Source organism: Anolis sagrei, chromosome 4 (genome assembly GCF_037176765.1).
Source record: "Anolis sagrei isolate rAnoSag1 chromosome 4, rAnoSag1.mat, whole genome shotgun sequence".
NCBI lineage: Eukaryota > Metazoa > Chordata > Lepidosauria > Squamata > Dactyloidae > Anolis > Anolis sagrei.
The window spans coordinates 39,743,349-39,760,946 of record NC_090024.1 but is presented as its reverse complement, the minus strand read 5'-3'; positions in this window follow the sequence as shown (position 1 = coordinate 39,760,946).

The window sequence follows — 17,598 nt, the reverse complement described above, 5'->3', positions numbered from 1 at the left end:
ACAATTAAAAACACATCATTATAAAACATGATGTAAAATGCATATATTAAAATGTATTTCTATGAAATACATTTCTATTAACATACACAGAAAAAAATTAAAGTAAACATAGTAAACACAGTAAATTATGAGGAGGGTACATAGAATGAGGAGAAGGAAACTACCAGTAAATTCTCTAAAGGGTATATTCATTATTCACTAGGTTATTCGCTAGGTTATCCCAGTTCAGTTTTGAGCCACATTGTGCAATTGTGATCAAAGCCCAATGTGACTTCTCTACCTTGGTCCTGAGGAAATCACTTAGTACTGCCTTTTCATGCACCTGAACAAGCTGACATTGCTGCAATGCCCTGAGCATTTGCCTCTGTTCATGTGCTGCCTACTGTGAAAGCGGTTAGCAATGCTGTGATCTGTTCCCACCTCAAAAGTCTCCCAGATTGCCTTTCTTGTGGTGACCCAGACTTCCTTTCTTCCCGCTATATCTAACAAAAATAACCATGGGCAATGTCAAGACAGCAGGCTGTAAATGACAAGCTAGGGGAGAAAGACACATAGAAGATTAAAGCGGGCAAACGCAAAATTAAAAGATTCATAGAGACGAATTTGAGATTTCAAAAAACTGCCTCTCCACATCCTGTGCATTCAATGGTCATATTACAATAGCCAGACACAGGCCAAGGACCACTTCTACTGAGACCTGGAGGGATCTGTGTTGTTGTAGGGTTTTTTGGGCTATATGGCCATGTTCTAGCAGCATTCTCTCCTGACGTTTTGCCTGCATCTATGGCAGGCATCCTCAGAGGTTGTGAGGGATCCTTTATAGATCTCATTGTCCAATATCATCAGTTCTGCTCCAGTTCTTCAATCATCTCTGCTGTGCATCAGTGAAGTACTGATTCATATGGAAGCTTTGGACATTGTAGAAAGAGTAAGATAATACTGACATCTTCAATGACCTAACAAAAACCTGCATAATTGTAAAGTGGATATATGCTTGCATATGCCACTGGCAGGATATTGACTGTGTCCAGAGGAGGGCGACTAAAACGATCAAGGGTCTGGAAAACAAGCCCTATGAGGAGCGGCTTCAAGAGCTGGGCATGTTTTGCCTTCAGAAGAAAAGACTGAGAGGAGACATGATGGCCATGTATAAATATGTGAGGGGATGTCATAGGGAGGAGGGAGCAAGCTTGTTTTCTGCTGCCCTGAGACGCAGAACAATTGTTTCAAACTACAGGAAAGGAGATTCCACCTGAACATTAGAAAGAACTTCCTGACTGTGAGAGCTGTTCAGCAGTCAAACTCTGCCCAGGAGTGTGGTGGAGGCTCCTTGCTTTTAAGCAGAGGTTGGATGGCCATCTGTTGGGGGTGCTTTGATTGCGATTTTCCTGCTTCTTGGCAGGAGGTTGGACTGGATGGCCCATGAGGTCTCTTCCAACTCTATGATTCTATGATTCTATGACTATAAAAAAGAATATTGTTTCTGATAATGCATTCTCGCAATAAGATTTTCTCAAAACATCTGCCTCATTGATCAAATGTATATTCTTTTCAAGAGCAATCACAAAACAAAGATATGTGAATGCAAAATATGTAGGATTGAACAGTCACATGCTATAACTAAGAGATGCCTTTCACCACCTGAGGGTACAGTTATAAAAATGAGCTAAAACATATCTGGCTTGCGGTGAGTTTTCCAGGCTGTATGGCCATATTCCAGAAGCATTTTCTCCTGACATTTCACCCACATCTATGGCAGGCATCCTCAGAGATTGTGAACTAAACATATCACTTGATTTCACCTTCTAACAGGTTTAATTCTCACAAATGATAATGAGATGGCAAACATATGCTCATGTTATGTGACTCACATAATAAAGTGGTTCTCCATACAAAAGAATATATTTGCTGTGGCTTCTATTAATGTGTTTTCCACCTCATTAATAACCTTTGTCATCTTGACAGTACTCTGATAATGCTTGGCCATGTACATCCCAGTTTCCCTCTGTGAGATTTGGGGGGGGGGGGGTGGTATGATTTAGAAGCTAAACAAATCCATGCTTCATTGATGCTTGGATGGGAGCCACCAGTTTTTCCAAGGAAAGCGCATGAATAATTCTTGCCTGAAATCCTAGAAAGCTTATGCCAGTCTGAGGTAACAACACTGGACTATAAAAAGCAGAACACATCTGATTTTCGATATTTCAGCACATCTAAAAGGAGCTGAGGTAGCATGATGGATTAAACACTTGTGCCAGCTGAACTGCTGACCTGAAGGTCAGTGGTTCAAATCTGCAAGATGGGGTGAGCTCCCATCTGTCAGCTCCAGCTTCCCATGCAGGGACATGAGGGAAGCCTCCCACAGAATGGTAACACATCCGGGCATCCCCTGGGCAACATCGCTGCAGACAGCCAATTCTCTCATGCCAGAAGCTATTTGCAGTTTCTCAAGTCGCTTCTGACATGATTTTTAAAAGCACATTTAAAACGTACCCAGATAGGAAAAGCAGTTTTAGCCACTGAACAATTTATGAGCCAGTCCATCTTCCAGAAAACTTTTGGGAAGCTATTTAACGATACAGGTTTTACTAATAAAAGCAGCCACGTGATCACTCTTGTGTGTATTAATAGCCATTTAAAAACAGACAGGAATAGTGTGTCTTTTTTGATAAAAAAAAATTGTAAAATCCATTCTCAGCACCAGAGGGCAACACTGGATCATTAAATAAGTGGAAAGATAAAGGAAAGGAAATATGACAAGGGAAAGAATTATTAAGTAGGGACATTAAATCTGAATCATTCTTATGTTTTATGTTCTGACTGTCCTATTGTGAAGTGACTAAAGGAAGGATTAATAGATGTGCTCTCCACTTAACAGAAGTATGCTTGTTTCCAGAATCCCCAATTTATACACACACACACACACGAAATGACAATAATATTAATAATACTATTATTAACTAAAATAAGCTTTGTACCACTTTGGAATTTCCCTCCTCCTTGGAAAAGAAGAGCAAGTCTAACACTCACATTAATAGATATGGATAACCACATTTGGGATGTCCTAAGCAGCTTAAGAACATACCTAAAAACAGCAGTGCTTAATCTGACAAACATATATTACTGGATTCACATTCTTTTCCCACTCTAACCAATAGGAAACATATGGGAAGCTTCCAGAAAGCACATTAATACAATAATACCCTTCTCCATGTATTCTCCTTCCTATTTATCCTGCATGTAACACCTTATATAATCTTCCAGATAATAAAAAAGCAACATAAGATCCAGTGTATCAAATACAAGATTATGCAGCCACTCAGCAATTCTAGGAAATGACCCCATGATTTCATTTTCTGCACACTTGATTTAAATATGCATGTTTTTTCCACATGCTCCACTCATGAGCAAATACCAGGCACATCAGTAGCAAAAAGACATGCAAGTGGGAAAGTGGTCAGTCATTTTCCCCACATCCAGGTTTTTAGAAATATAAAAAATGTAATTCCAGATTTTTATTTCTTACAGCACTTTTGAGATAATTGTATATGACAAGGAGCCAAAGGATTTGTGTAGCATAGGGTTTGTGTGGCATGATTACATTAGGCCCCCAAAAATGTTTGGTCTGGTCTAATGACTGTGCTTAGTGGAGTATTCTGAGAAGTCCAAAAAAGTGGCTTTTTTTCAAATACAGCATGCAAATCAGCATAGGAATCTTAAATGTTACCTACCTCCATGAATTTACTTTTTCTGTCTCTCTATCGCTGAAAAGCAGGCATCCCATTAAACGCTGTCTGATCTATTTTACTGCTCATGGAGTTCGAAATAAAGCTTCAGCAATGCTCTAATAAAAGAACCAGCGGAGAACAAAATAAACCTGCCATTCAGAGCCCCTCTCAGAGACCAGAACAACAATGAAGCACAACACTGAAGCTCATTAAACTTTGTGTGCCGTGGTGTGTTCAATGCACGCTTGGTGACCTACTAGTAACAGCATGGCACAGCTGGGCTTGATTCTATCACATACTGGAAAAATTCTTTCTCAGGTAATGTAGCTTGAGAGAACTGAAGCTGAAATAAGAGTTGCTATTAAAGGCCACGTGATAGATCAAGTCACATTTATCTGAGATGTGAATCGTTTCTGCAAAATCAACTGTTTGCAAGAACCGCTTTCCTGTTTAGATTTGTTGTCAAGATGAGTTACGGGCTGGAGCCATCCATGGAAGGGAAAGGCATCTGTTTTGGACAGCTGCTCTTTCAACGTTTCTGTCCTATCCCTCCTCTCCTTCTTCGTCCCCATGTTATCATATGTTGGCAGACTGACACTAGTCTGGCAACATATTGCAAGATCTTGTGCATTTTTATGAGATTAGGGTTTCATTCAAGGAAGACACCTTGGGATTTTTTTCTTTATCTTTTGTACACTTTCAATCATTATGACCTCAAATACAAAATCTCTTCAAACATGTGAGCCTGTTTTGTGTCCATCGCATATTTCTAGCTATGTATTAATATACATCCTTCAGATGAAAATTATAATCCACCCACAGTCCATCAGCTACCATGCTTTCCAAAATATTGCTATTTCTTTGGCTCATGGTGTATTGTCAAAATTGCCTTTTATCCCATATTCTCCTTCTTCTTTTGTGTCCATTTATTCATTCTTGGTGTTCATTTTTATATATTGTTTGTAATTCATCAGTGCTGCTCTTTTTTCATGCTTGGAAAAGCTTTGCGAGAAAATGAGTGTGAAAGAAAAAGGCGGTCAGAACATTGGCCAGAATTCACTACAGCATTTACAGTGCATAAACTACTGTAATTATGTACCAATGAGGCCTAATCCCTCAACCCAATCCCATTTTCCAGGCTATAGCTACTGCAATTCAGAAATCTGTTCCCAAAAGGATTAGGAAGCAACTAACTTACGGTTTCACCCATTCCTCTTGTGAGCAATCCCCCTTGCAACAATCAGAAGCAGAGTCCCTGTCACAATTCCCCTTTGCACCAGAGATCGCTTCTTTGAGAGGTTGGGTGAGAACATCTAATTAGCTGCCTCAATAAGGGAACAGACCCTGCCATTTGTGGTTGTTGCTTCCCAAAAATTGAGTATTTGGAGATTTTCATGGTTGCCTAAATTATAGGGACTATGAACAGAAACCAGTCTTGTTTGCTGTGAGAGTGACCTGGAAACACCATCTTCTTCACTCCCCAGTCACTACCTGAAAGGTCCTCCTTTGCTCAATGCAACTGAAGGCTGTTAAGGCAGGTTTGTAGAGCACTTACTGTATTCAGTAAGACTACATTGTCTTACTGGATACAGAGTAGTAGTTGTTGCTTATTCATTCAGCCACTTCCAACTTTTTGTGACCTCATGGGCCAGCCCATCAGCTAATCACCACCCTAGCTCCTTCAAGGTCAAGCCAGCCACTTCAAGGATAACATCCATCCATCTTGTCCTTGGTCAGGCCCTCTCCCTTTTTTCTTCCATTTTCCCCAGCATCATTATCTTCTTAAAGCTTTCCTGTCTTCTCATTATGTGGCCAAAGTACTTCATCTTTGCCTCTTGCAGTTGGGCATTATTTCCTGGAGAATGGACTGGTTGGATCTTCTTGCTGTCCAAGGCACTCTCAGAATTTTCCTCCAACACCACAGTTCAAAAGCATCTATCTTCCTTTGCTCAGCCTTCCTTATGGTCCAGCTCTCACATCTATAGAGAATACAATTGCTTTAACTATGCTGACCTTCACTGCTCATGTGATGTCTCTAACTATTTTATTGAGATTGATCATTGCTCTTCTCCCAAGAAGTGAATGTCTTCTGATTTCCTGGCTGCAGTCTGCACCTGCAGTAATCTTCGCACCTAGAAATACAAAGTCTGTCACTTCCTCCATGTTTTCTCCCTCTATTTGCCAATTATAAATCAGTCTGGTAGCCATAATCTTGGTTTTTTTATGTTTAACTGCAACCCAGCTTTTGCATTTTCTTCTTTCACCTTGGTTATAAGGCTCCTCAGCTACCCCTCACTTTCAGCCATCCAAGTGGTATCATCTGCATATCTAAGGCTGTTAATGTTTCTTCCAGCAATTTTAACTCCAGCCTTGAATTCATCAAGCCCCGCATGTCGCATGATGTGTTCTGCATACAAGTTGAACAGGTAAGGTGAGAGTATACAGACCTGCCATAATCCATTCCCAATCTTGAACTAGTCTGTTGTTCCATGATCTGCTCTTGCTGTTGTTACTTGGTCCTTATACAGATTTCTCAGGAGACAGACAAGGTGACTTGGGCAATACACAATCTCAGCCTGGGTTAGTTCATAGCAACAGTGGGAGCTGGATCCTGCCATCCTGTCCACATTTTTTCTAAGTACTCTCTCCTTCTGGAATGAGAATGTATTTACCATCATAGAAATCACCTCTGGTGAGCTGTCTGAATAGAAACTCAGCATATTACAAGGATCCAAGTTTGCTATGTACCTTAGTGTGCCTTTTATACCACACACCTTGTGATCTTCTGAGACATACGTATGGTGCAAAAAGCACACAGATAAATGTGAAAACATAATTCCTTGAAAACTCTCCCTCCAAACAACTCAGTGATGATTTTTTGAAAAAAATTGCTTTTTTACTTACATTTCACCTTTTAATAAAAATAATAAAAAATATCTTTCATAGAAAAACAACAGAACAGTAATAAACTGTTAAGTTTCTTTCAAATATTGAACAACACCCCCATATAGGATTATACTTATAAATCTTTGGAGAAAAAATCCTCAAAAGTTGAGGAAGTGACTTCTTGGGGGGATGGTGTTTCTATACCTGTGGGACTACTATGGAATTGACCTTATCATGGTACCTACAGCTGTGATATTGGTTATATGGGTCCTGTGCTAAATTAAAAATCAGGTTTTCACACAAATTTAAGCTGTGGATGGTGGACCAGAAATGCTCAGGAGGATTCTTATGGACTATAGGAACTCAGTAGTTGTCTATGCCAGCCAAATAAACCAAGCACAGTTCAGAGTATTTGGCCCTAGAGCTGCCTTGGATCATATCTATTTGTAATATATTGCACTGACATCATGTTGGCGACTATATAGTTTCCCTACTCAAATTCAGGATCACATTTTCCCCTTCTCCTCACATTCGCCAGTCATTGCCAAGCTGATCACTGCTATGAATGATACCAATGGTGAAAGGATAGACTGAACAAACACAAAATTAACTGTGACTATGTCAAGTTAAACGTGAGCCAACAATGTGATGTGGTGGCAAAAAAAGTCAATGGGATTTTGGCCTGCACCAATAGGAGTATAGTGTCTAGATCCAGGGAAGTCATGCTATCTCTCTATTCTGCCTTGGTTAGACCGCATCTGGAATATTGTGTCCAATTCTGGGCACCACAATTGAAGGGAGATGTTGGCAAGCTGGAATGTGTCCAGAGGAGGGCAAGTAAAATGATTAAGGGTCTGGAGAAAAAGCCCTATGAGGAGCAGCTTAAAGAGCTGGGCATGTTTAGCCTGAAGAAGAGAAGGCTGAGGGAAGATATGATAGCCATGTATAAATATGTGAGAGGAAGTCATAGGGAGGAGGGAGCAAGCTTGTTTTCTGCTGCTCTGGAGACTAGGACGTGGAACAATAGCTTCAAACTACAAGAAAGAAGATTCCACCTGAACATTAGGAAGAACTTCCTGACTGTAAGAGCTGTTCAGCAGTGCAACTCTCTACCTTGGAGCATGGTGGTGGCTCCTTTTTTGGAGGCTTTTAAACAGAGGCAGGATGGCCATTTGTTGGGGGTGATTTGAATGCGATTTTCCTGCTTCTTGGCAGGGGGTTGGACTGGATGGCCCATGAGGTCTCTTCCAACTCTATGATTCTCCTTAGGACCGTTGCAGTATCACTACTGCCTTCCCTGACAAGTTGATTGCTCTGAGGTCAGAACAGGATGCAATGTCCTGATCCATTGTATCTGGTAGCTGAGTAGTGCTCCTACAAACCTTACTCAGAACAAGTGTTGATGTCAGGTTGTTCTCATGGTGTGTATTATGAGAAGCTGGTAAGATGAGAACAGAAGTTGCATTCCCCTTACCTGATTCCCCTATGTTATAAAAATCCAGCAACAGCTCCACAATTTTCACTGTTGCTGTGGGCCCATAGTCTTGCAAACTCAACTTTAGTCCCACTCCCTTTGTACAAAGCGCTAGTGTTTATCATGCTGTCTGAGTCCCATAACCTATAGCATTGGAGTATACACATTCAAACAGTTGTAACCAATCAGCCAGTCAGGAAGGGGTTTCTTTTATTTGAAACTCTTCTGGGACAAGAGGGTCTTAATGGCCACTAGAGAAAAGCAGGAGAGAGAAAAGAAAAGGCGAATGGTGACCCAAATATGTGTCATTTTGTTTGCCCAAAGCTTCCTCCTGTTATAAAGAAAGTTAGTGCTTAAGAATTCAGGTATGAATACTTCAGCACAGAAACAGATAGGCTCAGGGAATGACACAGGGGAATAAGGTAGCATAAATAACAGCATAACACTTCATTTAAACTGCTCAGGCATCATTCAAATGTAAAATACTGTTTTAAACCACAAGAGGCTTATGCTAAAACCTGTTTAACTCACACACAAGAAACCGTACAAAAGCCAATCCTTCTGATATTGAATTCCAAAACTTTACATCATTCTCTGGGGCAAAAACAAAATCCTCCATTACAGGGTTTTTAAAAAAAGATCTGTAGGATCATTCAAGGGTTCTTTAGAGCGGAAACTTCAACTGCACATGCCTTTTATTTCTTTGCTATTTCTTTTCCAAATTGGACAGGTAGCATATTAAATTGTTGGGAAATTATTCTCCATAGATCTTAAAGGACTTATCATAAGGTAGTACTGCAATGTCTTCTGGCCCAAACCCCCTCCCAACCTTCCTTACCATGTAACTATTGTACCAAGAGATGAGGATCTGTTCAGGTAGCAATTGGGTCACAGGAATATAATATTTCCACTCCATTCCTGTCAGAGAGCAAGGTTGTTACATTTAGAAGAAAGACCCCTATCTTAATTCTTTGTCACTGCCTTACCCATTGGGGGGAGGTGAGTGAAAATGTCGTGACCCAAGGAACACAGATTGTCTCAAACAAATTCCTCTGCTTCTGCATCACTCCTTCTTCTTCTCCTACTACTAGTAGTAGGTATGGTGCCAGAATGCTGAGTCTCAACAGAAAATGTCATACGTGCTCCTGTGCCCCAGTTGTCCAGATGTCCATTTCTTGGTGGGGTTGCTATCTAGTAAAATAAGTTTGAGAGGATATTTAGTACCATGATTGTGAGTATTTAATCTTAGTAAATATGGAGCAGTTATGGATCTGTAACTCTAGGTTATGGATGCTAAAAGGCAATACACTTGAACGGCCTTTTCTCATGGACAGTTAGTTCTCAAAGCTCTATCTAAAAACAAGTGTTTGCCTACCTCTAGAACAGGCATGGGCAAATTTCAGCCCTCTAGGTGTTTTGGACTTCAGCTCCCACAATTCCTAACAGCCTATTGGAAATCTTAGGTGAAATAAATATATCATGGCTCCATTGGGTCCAACTGGACCAGTGGTTCAAAAATGGGAAAGGAAAGAGCTTGTGGGAAAGAAAACCAACAAAATTTGAAAATATAATATTAAAAGAACAGGCTAAAGAAGAAAATGAGCATCGAAAAGGGATAACGAGTATAATATACAAAATATTAATAGAGATTAAATGGGGGGAGATGGGATACAAACAAGGGAACTATGGGAGGAAGAATTGGGAATCAAAATAGGAGAAAGAAATTGGGAAAAATTATGGAGAGCAAGGCACCTCAGAAATTTATCAGTTAAAATAAAAGAAAACTACAAGACAATATGGAAATGGTACCTGACCGTGACAAAGTTACACAATATGAATAAGGGTTGTTCAGAAAAATGTTGGAGGGGTTGCCAAGATATGGGCATGTATATCCACATGTGGTGGCAATGCAAATATGTACAGAGGTTCTGGGGAAAAGTTATAGTAGAAATAGAAAATATTATGAAGAAAAGAATTAATATAAATCCGGTGACTATACTGTTATCTATTTATAATACAGATGAATGGAAGGAAAATGAAAAGAATCTAATAACAATGTTGTTAATGGCTGCAAGGCTACTAATAGCCAAATATTGGAAAGGAGAAGTGGAAATTAAGAAAGAAAAGTACAAGGAAATTTGGAAATTAGCATAGATTATAAACTAACATGCAATCTAAAGCTTTGAAAAGGCCAATGGAAGGATAATGATTTTGAAAGTATATGGAAAATATTTATTGAAGAAACATTAAGGAAAGAAGATGGGAACCAACCCCCACCAGAAGAAATGAGGTTCTGGTGGAAGCAGAAAAAAAAGAAAAACTCCAGAGATGAGGAGCACAAGGGATAGCACAATGGGGGAAAGGAGAAGAAGTAATTATATGAATTGCAGAGATGGGTTTTTTTTGTAATGAAATGAATAAAAATGCAATAAAAAAATTTTTTAAGGAATTGTGGGAGTTGAAGTCCAAAACACCTAGAGGGCCAAAGTTTGCCCATGCCTGCTCTAGAAGAATACAATGTAAAGTGCCAGACTAGCCTTTCTAAAGAACGAATTCATGAACCTGAAAGAGCTATTGAGAAGGTCTTCTTCCATGTCCCTTGTAGTCAGGAGCTACAAGGGACATGGTGTATGTATACCCCTTGTGTATGTATACCCAATGACAATTATTAAATTGTAACAGTTCAATGTCCATCATTAATGTTCTAATATTTTATAGCCATAAGTTGAACATGGCAACCCTTTTTAATTCTTGTACCATTCTAGGAACCCTAAAGTACGTATTTATGCAGGGATGTAATTATTATGAAGACTCTAATTTTTCAGTAAAGTGCAAGGCTCCAAACAAAAAGAAAAACTACACTAAACATGGCTTCAGTCGGGAAAGCACAGCCCTGAGTTTGTGAAACTAGAGCAGGGTAATTGAAGACTGGAGCTCTTGGGAATCTCTCATTCACAGGATCACCATAAGTCAACTTGCTGGCAAAGAATAACAATAATGATGATGATGAAATTAAATGCATGAGTTATGGTTTTCAAGGAACCCCAGCTTCCTCCTCCTAGTCCTTAATGCCGATCTTTTGGTGGGGAAGATACTAATTAGAGAATCACTTTCACTGGAAATAACTGTGGGGCAATACTTACACACAATAACATTTCCCCCACCCCCAAATTAAAATCTGACCAGCTCCTTCTTGAGTAATTCATCTCTTTCATGAAGTGTTGTGCTGACTACATATGCTTCCCACCAGAAGGGAAGTTCCTTTTGAATAAGGACCATTCAGTACTAGTACGGGATTTCCTCTTGTTGTTGATAGCTTCCTTTAAAAAGACGATGCAATAATGCCCAAAGAAAATTCAAAGAGAGACTCTACAGACAGCAAGGCATCAATATGATGTAAAGGACATTGTTCAAACTTAATTGATGTTTTCCTTAACAAATTAATACAAAGAACAACTATTTTTAACACACAAGAATGCTGGCTGCATTTCCGCCGAAACACTGTATGTGAACTCAAGGATCATGTAACTAGTTTTGAAGGGGGGGTCAAAATTGCCAGACAGGTTGCTGTTCATTTGACCTACTTGCAGATACTTGCAGAAGGAAGGCAAATTACATGTCCAAGCCATGATCACAGAAGCATTCTTAAATATGAAAACTCTTACAAACACAGTGTGTATTTACAAAATCCCCACAAGTATATGGTATAATTTACTCCCAATAAATGCACAAAAGAGAGGTTGCAGACAGCCTTTATTATTTCTGGGAGGGCTCAACAACTGCTGTCTTGATATGATTTCATGCTTGATCATTTAGTATTCTTCTGAGTGATAATTCCTAAGAGGGATTTGCTGCATAGGATCTTCAGTAGTCCAATGTTACCAGGTTTCAGGAAGGCTAAGACACACATAGAAACACCATGGCCCATTTGCTACTCACTACAGATTTTAAAGGGACAGTGTAGTGCAGATGTTTGAGAGTGGGACCGTTCCACACAACCCTATATCCCAGAATGTCAAGGCAGAACATCCCACAATATCTGTTTTGAACTGGGTTATCTGAGTCCACACTCAGATAATGTAGGATTCCCTGCCTTGATATTCTGGGATAGGGCTGTGTGGAAGGGCCCTCGGACTATTGCAGGCATGGGCAAACTTTGTCCCTCTAGATGTTTTGGACTCCAGCTCCCACAATTCATAACAGCCTGTTAGGAATTGTGGGAACTGAAGTCCAAAACAACTTGAGGGCCGAAGTTTGCCCATGCCTGGACTACGGTGATAGAAATCAGGGACTAAATCCCACTTAACCATGGGAACCCACTGGGTGACATTGGACAAGTCATATTCTCTCAATCTCAGAGAAAGGGAAGGGCAAAAAAGTCCTTTGAACAAATGTTGCCAAGGAACATTTAGCCTAGGATCACCATAAGGTAGACATCTCTTGGAGACATATGATAACAACATAAATTGGGGGGAGCAGGGTGTGGCTAAGCATACCCATAGTAGTTTGATTGAGGGTGCAGTTTATTTATATTCTACTTTATTTCCCCAAAGGGACTCAGAGAGGATTACAGTACACATGTAAAGCAAACATTCAATGCCACTTACACAAACAACGACATACAATACACCAATAAGGTAAAGGCTTTCCTCTTTTCTATCTCTGTAGTCTGGAGGTGATGCTCAACTTGCGGCAATAGGGAGGTGTTCTTTTCCATTTTCCATGCAAAAAATGTCAGGGGAAAACCCTTACCTTTACCTTATGCTGAAGGGGCCTGCTGTCCATAGAAATCTCCAATCTTTTTGCCGGCATGTCCTCATGTCTGCATGGGGCTCCCTTTTACCTTCTTGCTGAGGTGGCACTTATTGATCTACTTGCATTGCATGCTTTTCAACTGCTAGGTAGGCAGAATCTAGAATTGACAGTTGGGAGCTCACCCCGACTCATGGCTTCAAACTATTGACCCTCCGGTCAGCGGCCTTTCCTGCAGCTAGCAGCTTCAACCACTGTGCTACCACTGTAGATGATTAAGCAACCATGCAAGTTACTTAGGCCAGCTTACTTGTCTGAATGTATCTCCCTCTATGACCCACTTCAAAGATGAAGGTCATTGAGGGAGGCCCTGCTCTCGAACCCACCACTCTCGCAACAGCAGCTGGTGGGGATGAGAGACAGGGCCTTCTCAGTGATGGTCCCCCGGCTGTGGAACACCTTCCCTAATTAAATCAGATCAGCCCCCTCCCTTCTATCCTTGAAGAAGAAAATTAAAGCATTGTTGAAGGATCAAGCATTCGAGCAAAAGATGCATCAATTATGACTTGAACTTGGTAAAATGTATTTGGTTAAATGTAAATTGTTATTATAATTGTCTTTGTTTGGGCATCTAATGGTTGCCAGTTGTGAGGCTGGCTTGAGTCCCCTCCAGGTGTGAGAAGAATGGGATATAAATGTATTAATTAATTAAATAAATAAAATTCATAGTAGCCAATTGTGCATTTTAGTAATCAAAGACTGATAATGGTGCTAAGCTTTTTGCAATACAGACATAAATATTTCTCAGTTCATGGGACTATCTAGATTCAGGAAAGAGAACTAACCATGTTGTTTCAACTGTCTGAATATCATCTTGGCAGTTTACTTTTGTAAACCACAGGGCAAACATTAGTGAATCATATTTTTATTCAGTTATCCCCTCCCCGCACCCCATTTTTCTCCAGAGAACTGTGAGTAGAAGCTTTTCTCCCCATTTATCTCAACTGCCTTTGGAGCAATACATAAAAGGCCATGAATCATTGTATAAAGCTGAATTACACATAGGCTACAACTGGAGGAGCAAAGTAAACTCTCTTCACTGTCTTCACTGCCTCTCAGGAAACTCACTAATGGCCATATGGTAGTGTTTGGTTGTATTTATCTGGCATTTTCCTCCCTTTGGCCTCCAGCATTCTACCAAGAAGCTTGAGATCAGAGGTACCCATGCCCTGGAATTAGATTGAGCAGGGCGTGTCACTTAGGTTAGCAGTGAGAACCTGAGTTGCCAATACAATGGACAAGAAGAATAACTGTCTTTCGTGCCCTGGGCAATAGGAGAAGATAATTAGCCCAGTGCAGGGCTGCTTGTTACACTATAAACACAAGTGTTCACCCTTTGAGTGCCCTCAAGTCCTACAGCTTGCTCCTTCTAAGAACAATGAGATCAGAGGTGGAAGCTGAAAAGGATCACAGCTCATTATACTTTCCACGTTTTCTAAAGAGTGTGCATAGCATATGTCTCTGCTCTAATTAGCACTTGTGTTGCCTCTTATGTGGCACTGAAATTGTCTTTCTCAGAATATCAGCTATGCATGGGAAAGGGAGAAAGCAGTTCCATTATCTACCATTAAATCCCCAGTCCTACAGACTTAAGCACAGACCCTATTAATATGATCAAGACCAATTGCATCAGAAACAATTGTTTTCTTCTGTCCAGTTTCCAACAAAGACCACATCTGTGGTTTTATCAACAGTGTTGTAAATTAATAAACTGTTATGGTTTTAATTCACCCACACTTTATGATTAATAAACCTTAAGGCAGCTGCTTTGAGTTACCTTTCTTGTTACCTCTCATAAGGATTTGTCCAATTGCTTCCAAATACCCAGTTTCACATTGATCATTACAGATGTGGCTAAATTCCTCTTTCTCTAAGCTTATGAGAGTTCAAGTAGTAACAAAACACCTGGAGCTGAAACTTAATCTTTCTTCACAAAAGCTAAGATCACACGGTTTTTCTGAATATTGGGTGCACTGGGTCATGGGGGGAAAAAAGAGGATGAAAGGCAGCACAGAATAGTATAACATTTTATGTTTGCTCATTTTTTTATAAGTCAAAGCCTGAAAAGTTGTTTTCTAGAAATAATTATTTGCAATGTGTGCACATATTAGGGTTGTGCATTCGGAATAAACCCTGACCCCTTTTGTGTCCCAACTTTCAGTGGGGGCCCCAATCCATTTTTGGGAGCTGCCCAAAATCAGGGGCGCAGGTATCTGTTTTCGCTCTCTGGTGCTGAAAGATCCATTTTCTATTGAGCCATTATTTGGGGGGGAGGGTACTACACAGGCGCCCCTTCCTGGCATGCACTTTAAGGAGGCTTCTTTTTACCTGCTGTTTTTACTCTAGAGAAGGCACTTGGCCGCAGGTTCTGGAAAAAGAGTGTGTATGGTGTGCAGACCCAGAGCGCCCATGACTGCCAGGGCCTGCAGCCAAGTGCCTCTTACTCTGTGATGCCAAAATCAGGCCAGGAGCCGGGATCCACTTGCTTTTGTGTCGAGCTGATTTTTGTAATGGAAGAGGCCTTCCTGTTCTGTGCTCTCAAAAAATGAAAGAAACGAAGGAAATGGGAGAAACGAATTCCATGGAGAATAGGCCTGTCGGTTTCGTTTCGTTAATTCGTTATTTCGTATTAAAATCGTTATTTTTTGCATATCCGAAGCGATATCAAAACATATTTTCAAACCCGGAAGGGTTTGAAAATATCGAAGCAGCAGCCCCATTTTTTTTACGAGCGGAAGCTCCGCTCATTAATGGGATGGAGGCTGCTGTGCTGCAGTGCTGGTGCCTGGGAGCCAATCCGGTGCTCCCAAGCACCCCAGCAGTAAATGGGGCGGGCGGGGCGAAGGGGCGGCGCGAGGAGGAGGAGGGCGCAGGAGCGCGCACGCCATCCGATCGGCTCCGGCTCCTGCGCCCTCCCCCTCCTTCTCCTCCTCCCAGCTGTGTTGCAGGAAGTGTCAGGAGGAGGAGGAGGAGGAGGAGGGCGCAGGAGCCGAGCCGATCGGATGGCGCGCGCGCTCCTGCGCCCTCCCCCTCCTCCTCCTCCTCCTCCCAGCTGTGTTGCAGGAAGTGTCAGGAGGAGGAGGAGGAGGAGGAGGAGGGCGCAGGAGCGCGCGCGCCATCCGATCGGCTCGGCTCCTGCGCCTTCCTCCTCCTCCTCCTCCTCCTGACACTTCCTGCAACACAGCTGGGAGGAGGAGGAGGAGGGGGAGGGCGCAGGAGCCGAGCCGATCGGATGGCGTGCGCGCTCCTGCGCCCTCCCCCTCCTCCTCCTCCTCCCAGCTGTGTTGCAGGAAGTGTCAGGAGGAGGAGGAGGAGGAGGAGGAGGGCGCAGGAGCGCGCGCGCCATCCGATCGGCTCGGCTCCTGCGCCCTCCTCCTCCTCCTCCTCCTCCTGACACTTCCTGCAACACAGCTGGGAGGAGGAGGAGGAGGGGGAGGGCGCAGGAGCCGAGCCGATCGGATGGCGTGCGCGCTCCTGCGCCCTCCCCCTCCTCCTCCTCCTCCTCCCAGCTGTGTTGCAGGAAGTGTCAGGAGGAGGAGGAGGAGGAGGAGGAGGGCGCAGGAGCCGGAGCCGGATGGTGCGCGGAGGCCGCTTGTGTGACTTTTCAGGGCTGTATATGACCATGTTCCAGAAGCATTCTCTCCTGACATTTTGCCCACATCTATGGCAGGCATCCTCAGAGGTCTGTTGGAAACTAGGCAAATGGTGAGTTATATATCATCTAATATTATCTATGGAATGTCCAGGGTGGGAGAAAGCCATTCAATGCTAATCAAGGTGACCATTACTGCAACATTCACACTTAGCCTGTTTGATCAAGAAAAATTTTTTTTCTAAAATGTTTTGTAAATATTTACGAAAATTCGTAAATAACAAAACATTTTTTTGGAAAGTTTTGTAAATATTTTAAATATCGAAACAAAAAAACACCCCAATTAAGAATCGAATTTAGAAACAAATTTTTTCTTGATCAAACAGGCCTAATGGAGAACTATAGCTCACATACTAGTAAATCTTAACCAGTGATACTACCAAGAAAATTGGGGGGCAGGTATACTTATTAAGCTGTATGTTATGTTTCCATTATGTTAAACATGGAATTGATAGATTGGTGTGATACTTGAAAAATCCACTCAATAACTTAAAATATATTTAAAATATACATTCAAAATAGCTAAATTTGTTACTCATTGCACATAATGAAGTCGTTCTTGCTTTCAAAATTACCTTTGAAATGCAACTGTATCATGCACTTGTTGAATAGACACCAAGAAATTGCAGGTAGAATAGTAATATGTTAATTGTGAACCTTTCTATAGATCCAAATTTAGAAATAATTGGAATCACTAATAAAAAAATAAATCTTACCAACGGGAAACATTGTCTGTCTACTTGCTCCTATCTGAGTCTGAAATGCAGATACTAACAGTTAACTATGAGCGTCAAGGCTCTAATTACGGTGCCTAAACTTTAGGCTGTGAAGTGCTTGAAACAAAATAACTTTTTTATGGAGGGCAATCTTCTCTTTAAAGTTATTTTATATTTAAAGATAGCCATACTACCTGCAACCAGATTTGTATTTTGTGGATGAAGATAATCATGACTGAGGGAAGCAGAGGTTTCTTTTTTTTTAATCCAATATAGCAGTTTCTGCAAGACATGATCATGTTTTAATCTGCAGCTGATCTAACCATACTT